General features: G+C 37.8%; 1 long non-coding RNA gene across 1 annotated transcript in view; it reads left to right on the top strand.

The window, feature by feature from the left end:
* Positions 1-14,263, top strand: part of LOC139757620 (uncharacterized) — a 33,453-nt gene continuing 19,190 nt past the window's right edge. The window contains exons 1-2 of the long non-coding RNA XR_011714686.1: positions 1-262; positions 9,011-9,161. This is a non-coding gene — a long non-coding RNA (uncharacterized lncRNA). The remainder of the gene's footprint in view (positions 263-9,010; positions 9,162-14,263) is intronic.

The following is a 14,263-nucleotide window of genomic DNA, read 5'->3' as shown; positions in this document are numbered from 1 at the left end:
TTTGTATATACTATTGACATCTGCGTGACGGCTCCCACTTAGTTTGAAATACTTTAAGGAAAATGTTTTATTTTACAGATTATCTCGGAAACTCTCGGCGGCTTTCATGGAGTCATGAACAGGAACTGTATAAAGTGAAAGACTTTGTGTGAAGTGTTATTTATGAATGATGGAGACGGGATGTGGTTGAGATGCAGAACTGTCTCTCCCACCGTGCAAAAGCAGCAAGATCGTCACCCCATTCAAGTTGCCCAGACATGAGGTAATGAGTTAAAAGTAGTTATGAGCTTTCCGTGCATCGTCATGTAGTCTTGTCGTGTTATTATTTTCCCTTATATTTTAGGGTAATGTGTTCACTGTAGGGTCACAAGAGGAATATGGACAGGAAGCATATGCATGGACTCCCCATGGGAAGGATTCAGACTGGGGTGGCATTTGATGTGGGGATTTTCCCCTCTATCCACGCATTGGGAGGCAGGGATATGATGATCAAGTACAATGTGAGGTAAAACCATTGTAACCATAAGATATGAAGAAAACTTTTTTTTAAAAATCCTCACTTCGCTGAGAGGCCGAAATTTACCTTAGTATTCTGTATGGTTGTTGAAAGATGCCACATTCATGCTTGTTCTGCCAAGTCGGTTGTCTTGAACCCAATGAATAGATCTGATGGCAGGTAAATGCACTTTTACCCCATATTGTTACACATCATCATAGCCTGCACCAGTTACAGTATTTGTATTGTAGAATATAACGTAACATTCCAAATCACTATCCTCCAATTTTGAGTCACTTTTCCTAGGTATAAGGAGTTCAGTGATACAAGCTTATATGAAATTTGTATTGTACGGTAATTTATTTCTTTGGTTTTCCGAAACTGGAACTTTACTGTCATTTTGAAAAAATTTGCATAGAAACATAGAGTTCCTTTTTGAGAATTTGCAGGACTCTTGATTCCAGTTTTTTTTTTTAATTTTGTACTTTCACTTTCTTCACATAACTTGACAGTAATTGATGCTAGAAATAAATATGTGGGGAAAAAATTATTGTGATTTTTTCATCATATAATAATAAGTCAGTAGTGGGGAGGTCTTTAGATTAGGGAAAATGGTTATTAACCATAAAAGATGAAATCATCAGTGCCTGTGTAAACCATGTGTGACTTTCAGCTCTTACTTTATTTCTTGCGTGGTTGACATATACCAACATCATTGTCATTTGCTTCACTTTGTTACTTGAGAAGAGTGTAAGATCATTTGTGTACATTAGATGAACTGGCACTCACAAACCTCCCTAATAACTGGACTTAGACTTGAAACCTCAATAATCTAATTTTTTGGATAACTTTGAAAGTAAGCTGATGATGGAAATGTTGTGTGGTAAAGAAAATTAGGTGAAGTTTTCATTCATAGTTACTGTTGATATTTAGAAGTTTTTCACCAGCTAATGATTAAGAACAGCAGATGCATAAAGGGAAAGGAATATAAGACAGTTTTCAAAAATTTTGCTGGAAGAAAATGTATTAAATGTATGGAAAAAGCATCATGACATTAATAACAAAAAAAAAACTCAAAAACATGAAATCCTTTAAGTAAAATGAAAGACTGCTTCTTGCAAAGTGTGATATGCTCAGGCGTAGCTGTTTGTGCTACATGCATATATTAAGTCTTATGTATGCAAGGAAAAGGGTATGTAAGGATGTTGATTGATGGATTGATGGAAGTGACTGAATACAGAATAAGTGAGGAGCCAGGGGTTTTAGGGAAGGTAGGGAAAATTAGGGAAAAAGGGTGCAGAGATGGAGTGTGGTGGTGAGGTATGGTGACTTGTGACAGGCTTCTTTGTGGTTGATGCTGTTGTTCACTGAGAGGGAAGTGGAATTATGTGTTTCATGATGTTTATATTCATAGGCAATTGAAGGTAAATGTTAGTAAAGTAAAGTAAGGGTGTTAGAAAAGAAACAGAGGGAAAGTGTAGATTTTGCAAAGCCCTATGGAGTGAAAAAAGTAAGGGTACTTAACTGTCTTACAGATATTAGGGGAAATAAGTGGGAGAGAAGAGATAAGAGACAGCAGTACAGGGTAGAAGAGTCATTGTGTCCCTTAGAAAAAATATGAAGGGTAGAGGTGTGAGTATGCAAGTGAAGAAAGGATTATGGGACAGCATAGTCCTCCCATCACTGACCTACACAACCAAAACATGGACATGGAATGAGCCACAAAGGTCAAGAATCCAGGCTCTGAAAGTGAGCTATCTGAGAGGAGCATACAATCTGAGGGAAAGTTTACCACCCTTGGAGTATGTAGAAACAAAGATGGATATTGGAGTGAGAGTCGACACCAAACAGTCATTTGAAGAACATGTCAGATAAGATCAACAAAGCAAACTCAGTTTTGGGTGTACTAAGAAAAACAGTGGAATACATGGATTGTAAGACCTTTAAACTACTATACACAGTGCTGGTGAGACCTCATATTGAGTATGCCAACCTAGTTTGGTATCCAAATCTAAAGAAACACATCAGAACTATAGAAAATGTCCAGAGAAGAGCAACCAAACAAGTACTGGGGCAATCAACATTTTCATATGAAGAACAACTCAAGAAATTAAACCTACCAACACTGGCATATAGAAGATCTAGAGGTGGTATGATCGAGATGTACAAGATACTGACCAGAAAATATGATGAAAATGTGTCCAGTTTTACACAACCCTGTGATGGACTCCACCACCTGCAGGCACCAGCTTAAGCTGTATAAATCAAGATCAAGATTAGATATTAGGAAATACTCATTTACACAAAGAACAGTAGAAACATGGAACAGTCTACCAGAAAATGTAATAACAGCATCATCAATACAGTCCTTTGAAGCAAGACTGGATCATTTCTGGGAAAGCCAAGCTCAGAAATATATTCCGAGAAAATACACAGGTATAGACAAGACCAAAAAATTTAAGTTTAGACAAGGAGACAACAGAAGAGGACTCCACAGTAGGCCTACAGTCAGAAGAGAATTTGTAAGTATGTGGTATGACTAGATGGAATGAAGAAACAAATGACCCCTAGGGGTGTATGCAAATATGATGGGGTGAATGCAAGATTTGTTATGACAAGGAATGCTTTGTTGCTGTCTCCCACGTTAGAGAGGTAGTGCAAGGAAACAGATGAAAGAATGGCCTAACCCACCCACATACACATGTATATACATACATGTCTACACACGCAAATATACATACCTATACATCTCAATGTATACATATATATACACACAGACAAATACATATATATACACATGTACATAATTCATACTTGCTGCCTTTATTAATTCCCGTAGCCACCCTGCCACACATGAAATGACACCCCCTCCCCCCCTGCAAGCACGCGATGTAGCGCTAGGAAAAGACAACAAAGGCCACATTCGCTCACACTCAGTCTCTAGTTGTCATTTATACCGCATCGTTCCAATTCACTCTATTCCTTGCATGCCTTTCACCCTCCTGCATCTTCAGACCCTGGTCGCTCAAAATCTTTTTCACTCCATCTTTCCACCTCCAATTTGGTCTCCCACTTCCCCTCGTTCCCTCCACCTCTGACACATATATCCTCTTGGTCAATCTTTCCTCACTCATTCTCTCCATGTGACCAAACCATCTCAAAACACCCTCTTCTGTTCTCTCAACCACATTCTTTTTATTATCACACATCTCTCTTACCCTATTATTACTTACTCGATCAAACCACCTCACACCACATATTGTCCTCAAACATCTCATTTCCAGCACATCCACCCTCCAGCGCACAACTCTATCCATAGCCCATGCCTCACAACCATATAACATTGTTGGAACCACTATTCCTTCAAACATACCCATTTTTGCTTTCTGAGATAATGTTCTCGACTTCCAAACATTCTTCAACGCTCCCAGAATTTTCACCCCCTCCCCCACCCTATGACTCACTTCCGCTTCCATGGTTCCATCTGCTGCCATATCCACTCCCAGATATCTAAAACACTTCACTTCCTCCAGTTTTTCTCCATTCAAACTTACCTCCCAGTTGACTTGTCCCTCAACCCTACTGTACCTAATAACCTTGCTCTAATTCACATTTACTCTCAACTTTCTTCTTTCACACACTTTACCAAACTCAGTCATCAGCTTCTGCAGTTTGTCACATGAATCAGCCACCAGCGCTGAATCATCAGCGAGCGACTAACTCACTTCCCAAGCTCTCTCATCCACAACAGACTGCATACTTGCCCCTCTTTCCAAAACTCTTGCATTCACCTCCCTAACAAACCCATCCATAAACAAATTAAACATATATATATATATATATATATATATATATATATATATATATATATATATATATATATATATATTGGAAAGGATCACAATTTTGTGCGTGATCACGATATTCCTATGAGTCCACGGGGAAAATGAAACACGAAAAGTTCCTAAGTGCACTTACGTGTAATAATCACATCATCAGGGGAGACACGAGTGAAATATAACAGTCAGTTGATATACATCGAAGAGACGAAGCTAGGACGCCATTTGGTAAACATGTTTACCAAATGGCATCCTAGCTTCGTCTCTTTTTGTGTGATCAGGGCCTGAACATGCAGGAGGGTGAAAGGAGGGCAAGGAATAGAGTGAATTGGATCCATGTGGTATACCGGGGTTGACGTGCTGTCAGTGGATTGAATCAGGGCATGTGAAGCGTCTGGGGTAAACCATGGAAAGTTGTGTGGGGCCTGGAGATGGAGAGGGAGCTGTGGTTTCAGGCATTATTGCGTGGCAGCTAGAGACTGAGTGTGAACGAATGGGGCCTTTGTTGTCTTTTCCTAGTGCTACCTCGCACACTTGAGGGGGGAGGGGGATGGTATTCCATGTGTGGCGAGGTGGCGATGGGAGTGAATGGGGGCAGACAGTGTGAATTGTGTGCATGGGTATATATGTATGTGTCTGTGTATGCATATATATGTGTACATTGAGATGTATAGGTATGTATATTTGCGTGTGTGGACGTGTGGGTGTGTATACATTGTGTATGGGGGTGGGTTGGGCCATTTCTTTCGTCTGTTTTCCTTGCGCTACCTCGCAAACGTGGGAGACAGCGACAAAGCAAAATAATAATAATAAATATATATATATATATATATATATATATATATATATATATATATATATATATATATATATATATATTATTAAAAAAGGGGGTGACTGTATTGTTGACTGGTTGGTAAGGTTATTTAATGTATGTATGACTCATGGTGAGGTGCCTGAGGATTGGCGGACTGCGTGCATAGTGCCATTGTACAAAGGCAAAGGGGATAAGAGTGAGTGCTCAAATTACAGAGGTATAAGTTTGTTGAGTATTCCTGGCAAATTGTATGGGAGGGTATTGATTGAGAGGGTGAAGGCATGTACAGAGCATCAGATTGGGGAAGAGCAGTGTGGTTTCAGAAGTGGTAGAGGATGTATGGATCAGGTGTTTGCTTTGAAGAATGTATGTGAGAAATACTTAGAAAAGCAAATGGATTTGTATGTAGCATTTATGGATCTGGAGAAGGCATATGATAGAGTTGATAGAGATGCTCTGTGGAAGGTATTAAGAATATATGGTGTGGGAGGCAAGTTGTTAGAAGCAGTGAAAAGTTTTTATCGAGGATGTAAGGCATGTGTACGTGTAGGAAGAGAGGAAAGTGATTGGTTCTCAGTGAATGTAGGTTTGCGGCAGGGGTGTGTGTTGTCTCCATGGTTGTTTAATTTGTTTATGGATGGGGTTGTTAGGGAGGTAAATGCAAGAGTTTTGGAAAGAGGGGCAAGGATGAAGTCTGTTGGGGATGAGAGAGCTTGGGAAGTGAGTCAGTTGTTGTTCGCTGATGATACAGCGCTGGTGGCTGATTCATGTGAGAAACTGCAGAAGCTGGTGACTGAGTTTGGTAAAGTGTGTGAAAGAAGAAAGTTAAGAGTAAATGTGAATAAGAGCAAGGTTATTAGGTACAGTAGGGTTGAGGGTCAAGTCAATTGGGAGGTGAGTTTGAATGGAGAAAAACTGGAGGAAGTGAAATGTTTTAGGTATCTGGGAGTGGATCTGGCAGCGGATGGAAACATGGAAGCGGAAGTGGATCATAGGGTGGGGGAGGGGGCGAAAATTCTGGGAGCCTTGAAGAATGTGTGGAAGTCGAGAACATTATCTCGGAAAGCAAAAATGGGTATGTTTGAAGGAATAGTGGTTCCAACAATGTTGTATGGTTGCGAGGCGTGGACTATGGATAGAGTTGTGCGCAGGAGGATGGATGTGCTGGAAATGATATGTTTGAGGACAATGTGTGGTGTAGGTGGTTTGATCGAGTAAGTAACGTAAGGGTAAGAGAGATGTGTGGAAATAAAAAGAGCGTGGTTGAGAGAGCAGAAGAGGGTGTTTTGAAATGGTTTGGTCACATGGAGAGAATGAGTGAGGAAAGATTGACCAAGAGGATATATGTGTCGGAGGTGGAGGGAACGAGGAGAAGAGGGAGACCAAATTGGAGGTGGAAAGATGGAGTGAAAAAGATTTTGTGTGATCGGGGCCTGAACATGCAGGAGGGGGAAAGGAGGGCAAGGAATAGAGTGAATTGGAGCGATGTGGTATACCGGGGTTGACGTGCTGTCAGTGGATTGAATCAAGGCATGTGAAGCATCTGGGGTAAACCATGGAAAGCTGTGTAGGTATGTATATTTGCGTGTGTGGACGTATGTATATACATGTGTATGGGGGTGGGTTGGGCCATTTCTTTCGTCTGTTTCCTTGCGCTACCTCGCAAACGCGGGAGACAGCGACAAAGCAAAAAAAAAAAAAAAATATATATATATATATATATATATATATATATATATATATATATATATATATATATATATATATATATGTATATATATATATATATATATATAGCATTAATGGGATGGCCTTGATTAGGGCCTCAGCTGCCTTTGCTGTCTCAGCTAATATAGAAAATTAATGTAGAAAGAATTCACAACAGATAGTTAATTATGAGTGTATGATAGTACAATGAAAGAGGTTGGTGTGAAAGGAAGACCACCTATGAGATGGGGAAATACAGTATAAGAGTACTGGAGAGAGAAATGGTGGAAGAGGGCATGGAATGGTGCATTAGAGGGAGGCAAGTGAGGACAGGGACAAGTGGAGAATTTTTTCCATGGTCACCCTGTTGATGGCAGCTTCCAGTGGGAAGAATTGTCAAGAGATATCTAGATATAGATAACTTTATGAAATAATCTCGTATCATGATGCTGGATTTAGTCATTTCTTTAGTGGAGAATCACTTATATACTCTTTTCTCCAAGCATATTTGACCTTCGTCAATATTTCTTAGATCTTTTATTGGACAAGTCTGTGAAATCATACATAAGTGGTTTGAGGAAAGTAAATAGTTGCATTTTCTAAATGTTGTTGGTATATCCAGGGTCATAAAGAACTGTTTTTTTTAGTAAATCTGGTCCATTGAAATTTTTTTTAAAAACTTAGAAAGAAAAAACTTATGTTTCATTGAAAAAAGCCTGCAGTAAATTACCAACTTCGGGTTACCACTCTTAATACACATATAAATTTGGTGATGCTATTATATAATGATATGTTGGTGTTTCTATAATAGAATCAGAATGGCACTGTGATTAGGGAAATTTATCTTTAATCTTTATAATGAATAGGAAAATAGTGGTGAAGGTTATGAAGATCAGAGAAAGTTATTTGATAAATCTTGTAAAACTAGGTGAATTCATTGATTATTTAGAGTTATCAGCCACTTCAAGAAAATGCATGTAGAAGTAATCAAAATCAATGAAAACCTCATCTAAGGTCCCTTAACATCTAGAAATTACCTGAATTTCCAAATGTTAATGTTGTTATACATCGCAACATACTTGTCTGTAGCTATGCTGCACATATTCCAGAATGTTCATTGAATGAGATTTAAAGAAAATAAGGGATTCTGAAAAAAAAAGCATGGTAATAGGTAAATCAGATTACTGGTTATAAAACTTTGTATTTCACTTTAGAAAAATTGTGTGAAGGCTATAGATACCTCTACATGTAGTAGTGATTTAATATACCTTAAGATGATACACATAAAGTTAGTCGCAAATGATTTAGCAAGTGTTCTGGTTGTGTTTTATTGGATTGGTGAAAGTGAGACAGGCATGGAAACGTTAAACAACAACAACAACAACAACAACAACAACAACAATGCACCATTAGAATATGTGAGGTGAGGTAACAGAGTGCAATAAGATACTGAAGGTGCAGGATTATAGTGGCAGGTTGAGAAATACAAGTCGGGCTTGGCAGGGGTTCTGTGATACTGGTGATGGTAGGAGGCTTCAGATGAAGCAGGAGCACGTGGGATAAGTGGAAGGCTGCCGAGTCAGTGTGGAGCTCCTATAGGAGGAGGTGGGTGTGGCCTGTATTGCAGCTCCTGAAGTGTGCAGCAGCTGGCGAATTAAGATAGGGAAGCAGGAGGCTCCTGGAGTGTGTGAAAAATGCCGAATTGAGATAGGGTTGCAGGAGGATCCTGAAGAGGCACTAGGGATGCAGGACTGCTGCAGGTCCCTTGTTACAGCTGCTGCTTATGACTGGTGGAAGTGATGTCTCATGTGAGCCCTGCTGAAGGTAGACATTGAACATGAGGCAACAGAATGAAACCTGCCAGGAACACAAATGTCAGGAGTCATGTCAGGACATATGCTGATGGAGATGGCCTAATGGCAGCTTGAACCTGGAGTTACATTGCTAAGACTTCAGGCACTGGAGTGGTACACTTGTTGTTTTGTTGATAGCCAACTTTCTGACTGCTTTGCTGCGGTGATGTATGGGTTTTTAAGAGGTGGTGAGGTCAGATGATGAGGGTTAACTAATTCCCAGATGGAGGCATTATTTTTTCTAATGTCCATTTCAATAAACAGTGTGGTGTTTGCTCAAAATTTGAACTCTTTTCAGTTGGGTTATGCAGAAAGAGAGAGAGAGATAAGAAGAAAGAAGAAAAGAAAGAAAGAAGAAGAAAAGAAAGAAGAAGAAGAAGGAACAAGAACAGGAAAAGAAGAAGAGAAAGAACAAGAAAAAGAAAATAAAAAGAAGCAACAGCAGTCGGGTAAGAGAGAGAGAGAGAGAGATTTTTTTTGAAAATATAGATTTTCTTGAAAATTTCAGCATAGATACTTTTAAGTATGCTGAATAAGAATCTGTGGTCAAAATCTAGAAATTCTTGTAATTAGTCGAGTAATTAGCATATGAATATTATTGTAATTAATCCAAGTGGTAATTAAAGGCTTAGTAATACGAAATGCAGTCTTTTGACTGGAAATACTTAATCAACATGTAGAGTAACACCTATAAACAAATTTTCATTAAAATCTGAAGAAGTTGAAAATCTGAGCAAAATGCTGTGGATTTTCTTGATTTTTTTTGAACAAATGGATTTTCTTGAAGACTTCAGCATAGATGCTTTTAAGTATGCTGAATACGAATATGTGGTCAAAATCTATAAATTCATGTAATTAGTTGAGTAATTAGCACATGAATGTTATGATTAATCCAAGTGGTAATTGAAGGCTTAGCAATACGAAATGCAGTCTTTTGACTGGAAATACTTAATCAGCATATATGATAACATCTATACCTAGATTTTCATTAAAATCTTAAGAAGTTGAAAATCTGAGCAAAATGCCTCGGATTTTTCTTGATTTTTTGAAAAAAATTTTTTTCTTGAAAACTTCAGCATAGATGCTTTTAAGTATGCTGAATAAGAATCTGTGGTCATAACCTGAAAATCCATGTAATTAGTCAAGTAATTAGCATATGAATATTATAATTATCCCAAGTGGTAATTAAAGGCTTAGTAATACGAAATGCAGTCTTTTGACTGGAAATACTTAATCAGCATACAGAATAACATCTATACGCAGATTTCCATTAAAATCTGAAGAAGTTGAAAATATGAAAATCTTGAGAACTTCAGCATAGATGATTTTAAGTATGCTGAATAAGAATCTGTGGTCAAAATCTAAAAATTCATGTAATTAGTCGAGTAATTAGCACATGAATATTATGATTAATCCAAGTGGTAATTAAAAGCTTAGTAATATGAAATGCAGTCTTTTGAGTGGGAATACTTAATCAGCATATAGAATAACAACTATACCCAGATTTTCATTAAGTATGCCGAAAAAGAATCTGTGGTCAAAATCTAAAAATTCATGTAATTAGTCGAGTAAATAGCATATGAATATTATTAGAATTAATCCAAGTGGTAATTAAAGTGTCAGTAATACGAAATGCAGTCTTTTGACCGGAAATTTTTAATCAGCATGTAGAGTAACATCTATACCCAGATTTTCATTAAAATATGAACAACTTGAAAATCTGGATTTTTCTTGATTTTTTTTTTTTTTGAAAAAATGAATTTTCTTGAAAACGTCAGCATAGATGCTTTTAAGTATGCTGAATATAAGTCTGTGATCAAAATCAAAAAATTCATGTAATTAATCGAGTAATTAGCATATGAATGTAATTATGATTAATCCAAGTGGTAATCAAAGGCTTAGTAATACAAAATGCAGTCCTTTGACTGGAAATACTTAATCAGCTTGTAGAATAACATCTATACCAAGATTTTCATTAAAATCTGAAGAAGTTCAAAATCTGGGAATAGATTTTTCTTGATTTTTTGAAAATTTCTTGAAAACCTTCAGCATAGATTTTTTAAGTATGCTGAATAAGAATCTTTGGTCAGAATCTAAAAATTCATGTAATTAGTTGAGTAATTAGCATATGAATATTATTATAATCAACCCAAGCGGTAATTAAAGCTTAATAATACGAAATAGTGTTTTGAGTGGAAATACTTAATCAGCATACAGAATAACATCTATACCCAGATTTTCATTAAAATCTGAAGTTGAAAATCTGAGGAAAATGCAATGCCTTCTATTTTTCTTGATTTTTTGAAAAAATGGATTTTCTTGAAAACTTCAGAATAGATGCTTTTAAGTATGCTGAATACGAATCTGTGGTCCAAATCTAAAGATATAATTAGTCGAGTAATTAGCATATGAATGTAATTATAATTAACCCAAGTGGTAATTAAAGGTTTAGTAATATGAAAGGCAGTGTTTTGAGTGGAAATACTTACTCAGCATACAGAATAACATCTATACTCAGATTTTCATTAAAATCTAAAAAAGCTGAAAATCTGGGCAAAATGCAATTCATGAAATTAGTCGAGTAATTAGCATATGAATGTAATTATAATTAACCTAAGTGGTTATTAAGGGCTTAGGAATAGGAAATGCAGTCTTTTGACTGGAAATACTTAATGAGCATATAGAATAACATCCATACCCAGAATTTCATTAAAATCTGAAGAAGTTGAAAGTCTGAGCAAAAAATGGATTTTCTTGAAAACTTCAGCATAGATGCTTTTAAGTATGCAGAATACGAATCTGTGGTCCAAATTTAAAAAATCATGTAATTAGTCGAGTAATTAGCGTATGAATGTAATTATAATTAACCTAAGTGGTAATTAAAGGCTTAGGAATAGGAAATGCAGTCTTTTGACTGGAAATACTTAATGAGCATACAGTATAACATCTATACCCAGATTTTCATTAAAATCTGAAGAAGTTGAAAATCTGAGCAAAATGCAAGGCCTTGGGTTTTCCTTGATTTTCATGAAAAAATAGATTTTGTTGGAAACTTCAGTATAGATGCTTTTACGTATGCTGAATACGAATATGTGGTCCAAATTAAAAAATTCATGTAATTGGTCGAGTAATTAGCATATGAATGTGATTATAATTAACCTAAGTGGTAATTAAAGGCTTAGGAATAGGAAATGCAGTCTTTTAACTGTAAATACTTAATCAGCATATAGAAAAACATCTTTACCCAGAATTTCATTAAAATCTGAAAAAGTTGAAAATCTGAGCAAAATACAAGTCTATATGTATATATATATAGATATATATATATATATATATATATATATATATATATATATAAAATGAAAAGATGTTCTGGAAGGAGGTAAATAAAGTGCGTAAGACAAGGGAGCAAATGGGAACTTCAGTGAAGGGCGCTAATGGGGAGGTGATAACAAGTAGTGGTGATGTGAGGAGATGGAGTGAGTATTTTGAAGGTTTGTTGAATGTGTTTGATGATAGAGTGGCAGATATAGGGTGTTTTGGTCGAGGTGGTGTGCAAAGTGAGAGGGTTAGGGAAATTGATTTGGTAAACAGAGAAGAGGTAGTAAAAGCTTTGCAGAAGATGAAAGCCGGCAAGGCTGCAGGTTTGAATGGTATTGCAGTGGAATCTATTAAAAAAGGGGGTGACTGTATTGTTGACTGGTTGGTAAGGTTATTTAATGTATGTATGACTCATGGTGAGGTGCCTGAGGATTGGCGGAATGCATGCATAGTGCCATTGTACAAATACAAAGGGGATAAGAGTGAGTGCTCAAATTACAGAGGTATAAGTTTGTTGAGTATTCCTGGTAAATTATATGGGAGGGTATTGATTGAGAGGGTGAAGGCATGTACAGAGCATCAGATTGGGGAAGAGCAGTGTGGTTTCAGAAGTGGTAGAGGATGTGTGGATCAGGTGTTTGCTTTGAAGAATGTATGTGAGAAATACTTAGAAAAGCAAATGGATTTGTATGTAGCATTGATGGATCTGGAGAAGGCATATGATAGAGTTGATAGAGATGCTCTGTGGAAGGTATTAAGAATATATGGTGTGGGAGGCAAGTTGTTAGAAGTAGTGAAAAGTTTTTATCGAGGATGTAAGGCATGTGTACGTGTAGGAAGAGAGGAAAGTGATTGGTTCTCAGTGAATGTAGGTTTGCGGCAGGGGTGTGTGATGTCTCCATGGTTGTTTAATTTGTTTATGGATGGGGTTGTTAGGGAGGTGAATGCAAGAGTTTTGGAAAGAGGGGCAAGTATGCAGTCTGTTGTGGATGAGAGAGCTTGGGAAGTGAGTCAGTTGTTGTTCGCTGATGATACAGTGCTGGTGGCTGATTCATGTGAGAAACTGCAGAAGCTGGTGACTGAGTTTGGTAAAGTGTGTGAAAGAAGAAAGTTAAGAGTAAATGTGAATAAGAGCAAGGTCATTAGGTACAGTAGGGTTGAGGGTCAAGTCAATTGGGAAGTAAGTTTGAATGGAGAAAAACTGGGGGAAGTAAAGTGTTTTAGATATCTGGGAGTGGATCTGGCAGCGGATGGAACCATAGAAGCGGAAGTGGATCATAAGGTGGGGGAGGGGGCGAAAATCCTGGGAGCCTTGAAGAATGTGTGGAAGTCGAGAACATTATCTCGGAAAGCAAAAATGGGTATGTTTGAAGGAATAGTGGTTCCAACAATGTTGTATGGTTGCGAGGCGTGGGCTATGGATAGAGTTGTGCACAGGAGGATGGATGTGCTGGAAATGAGATGTTTGAGGACAATGTGTGGTGTGAGGTGGTTTGATCGAGTAAGTAACATAAGGGTAAGAGAGATGTGTGGAAATAAAAAGAGCGTGGTTGAGAGAGCAGAAGAGGGTGTTTTGAAATGGTTTGGTCACATGGAAAGAATGAGTGAGGAAAGATTGACCAAGAGGATATATGTGTCGGAGGTGGAGGGAATGAGGAGAAGTGGGAGACCAAATTGGAGGTGGAAAGATGGAGTGAAAAAGATTTTGTGTGATTGGGGCCTGAACATGCAGGAGGGTGAAAGGAGGGCAAGGAGTAGAGTGAATTGGATCGATGTGGTATACCGGGATTGACGTGCTGTCAGTGGATTGAATCAGGGCATGGAAAGCGTCTGGGGTAAACCATGGAAAGCTGTGTAGGTATGTATATTTGCGTGTGTGGACGTATGTATATACATGTGTATGGGGGTGGGTTGGGCCATTTCTTTCGTCTGTTTCCTTGCACTACCTCGCAAACGCGGGAGACAGCGACAAAAAAATATATATATATATATATATATATCTTTTCTTTCTTTCATACTATTCGCCATTTCCCGCATTAGCGAGGTAGCGTTAAGAACAGAGGACTGGGCCTTAGAGGGAATATCCTCACCTGGCCCCCTTCTCTGTTCCTTCTTTTGGAAAATTAAAAAAAAGACGAGAGGGGAGGATTTCCAGCCACCCGCTCCCTCCCCTTTTAGTCGCCTTCTACGACACGCAGGGAATACGTGGGAAGTATTCTTTCTCCCCTAT

The sequence above is a fragment of the Panulirus ornatus genome, chromosome 27, assembly GCF_036320965.1.
Source record: "Panulirus ornatus isolate Po-2019 chromosome 27, ASM3632096v1, whole genome shotgun sequence".
Taxonomy (NCBI): Eukaryota; Metazoa; Arthropoda; class Malacostraca; order Decapoda; family Palinuridae; genus Panulirus; species Panulirus ornatus.
Note: the sequence above shows the minus strand (reverse complement) of the source record. Positions and strands in the feature narration are given on the sequence as shown.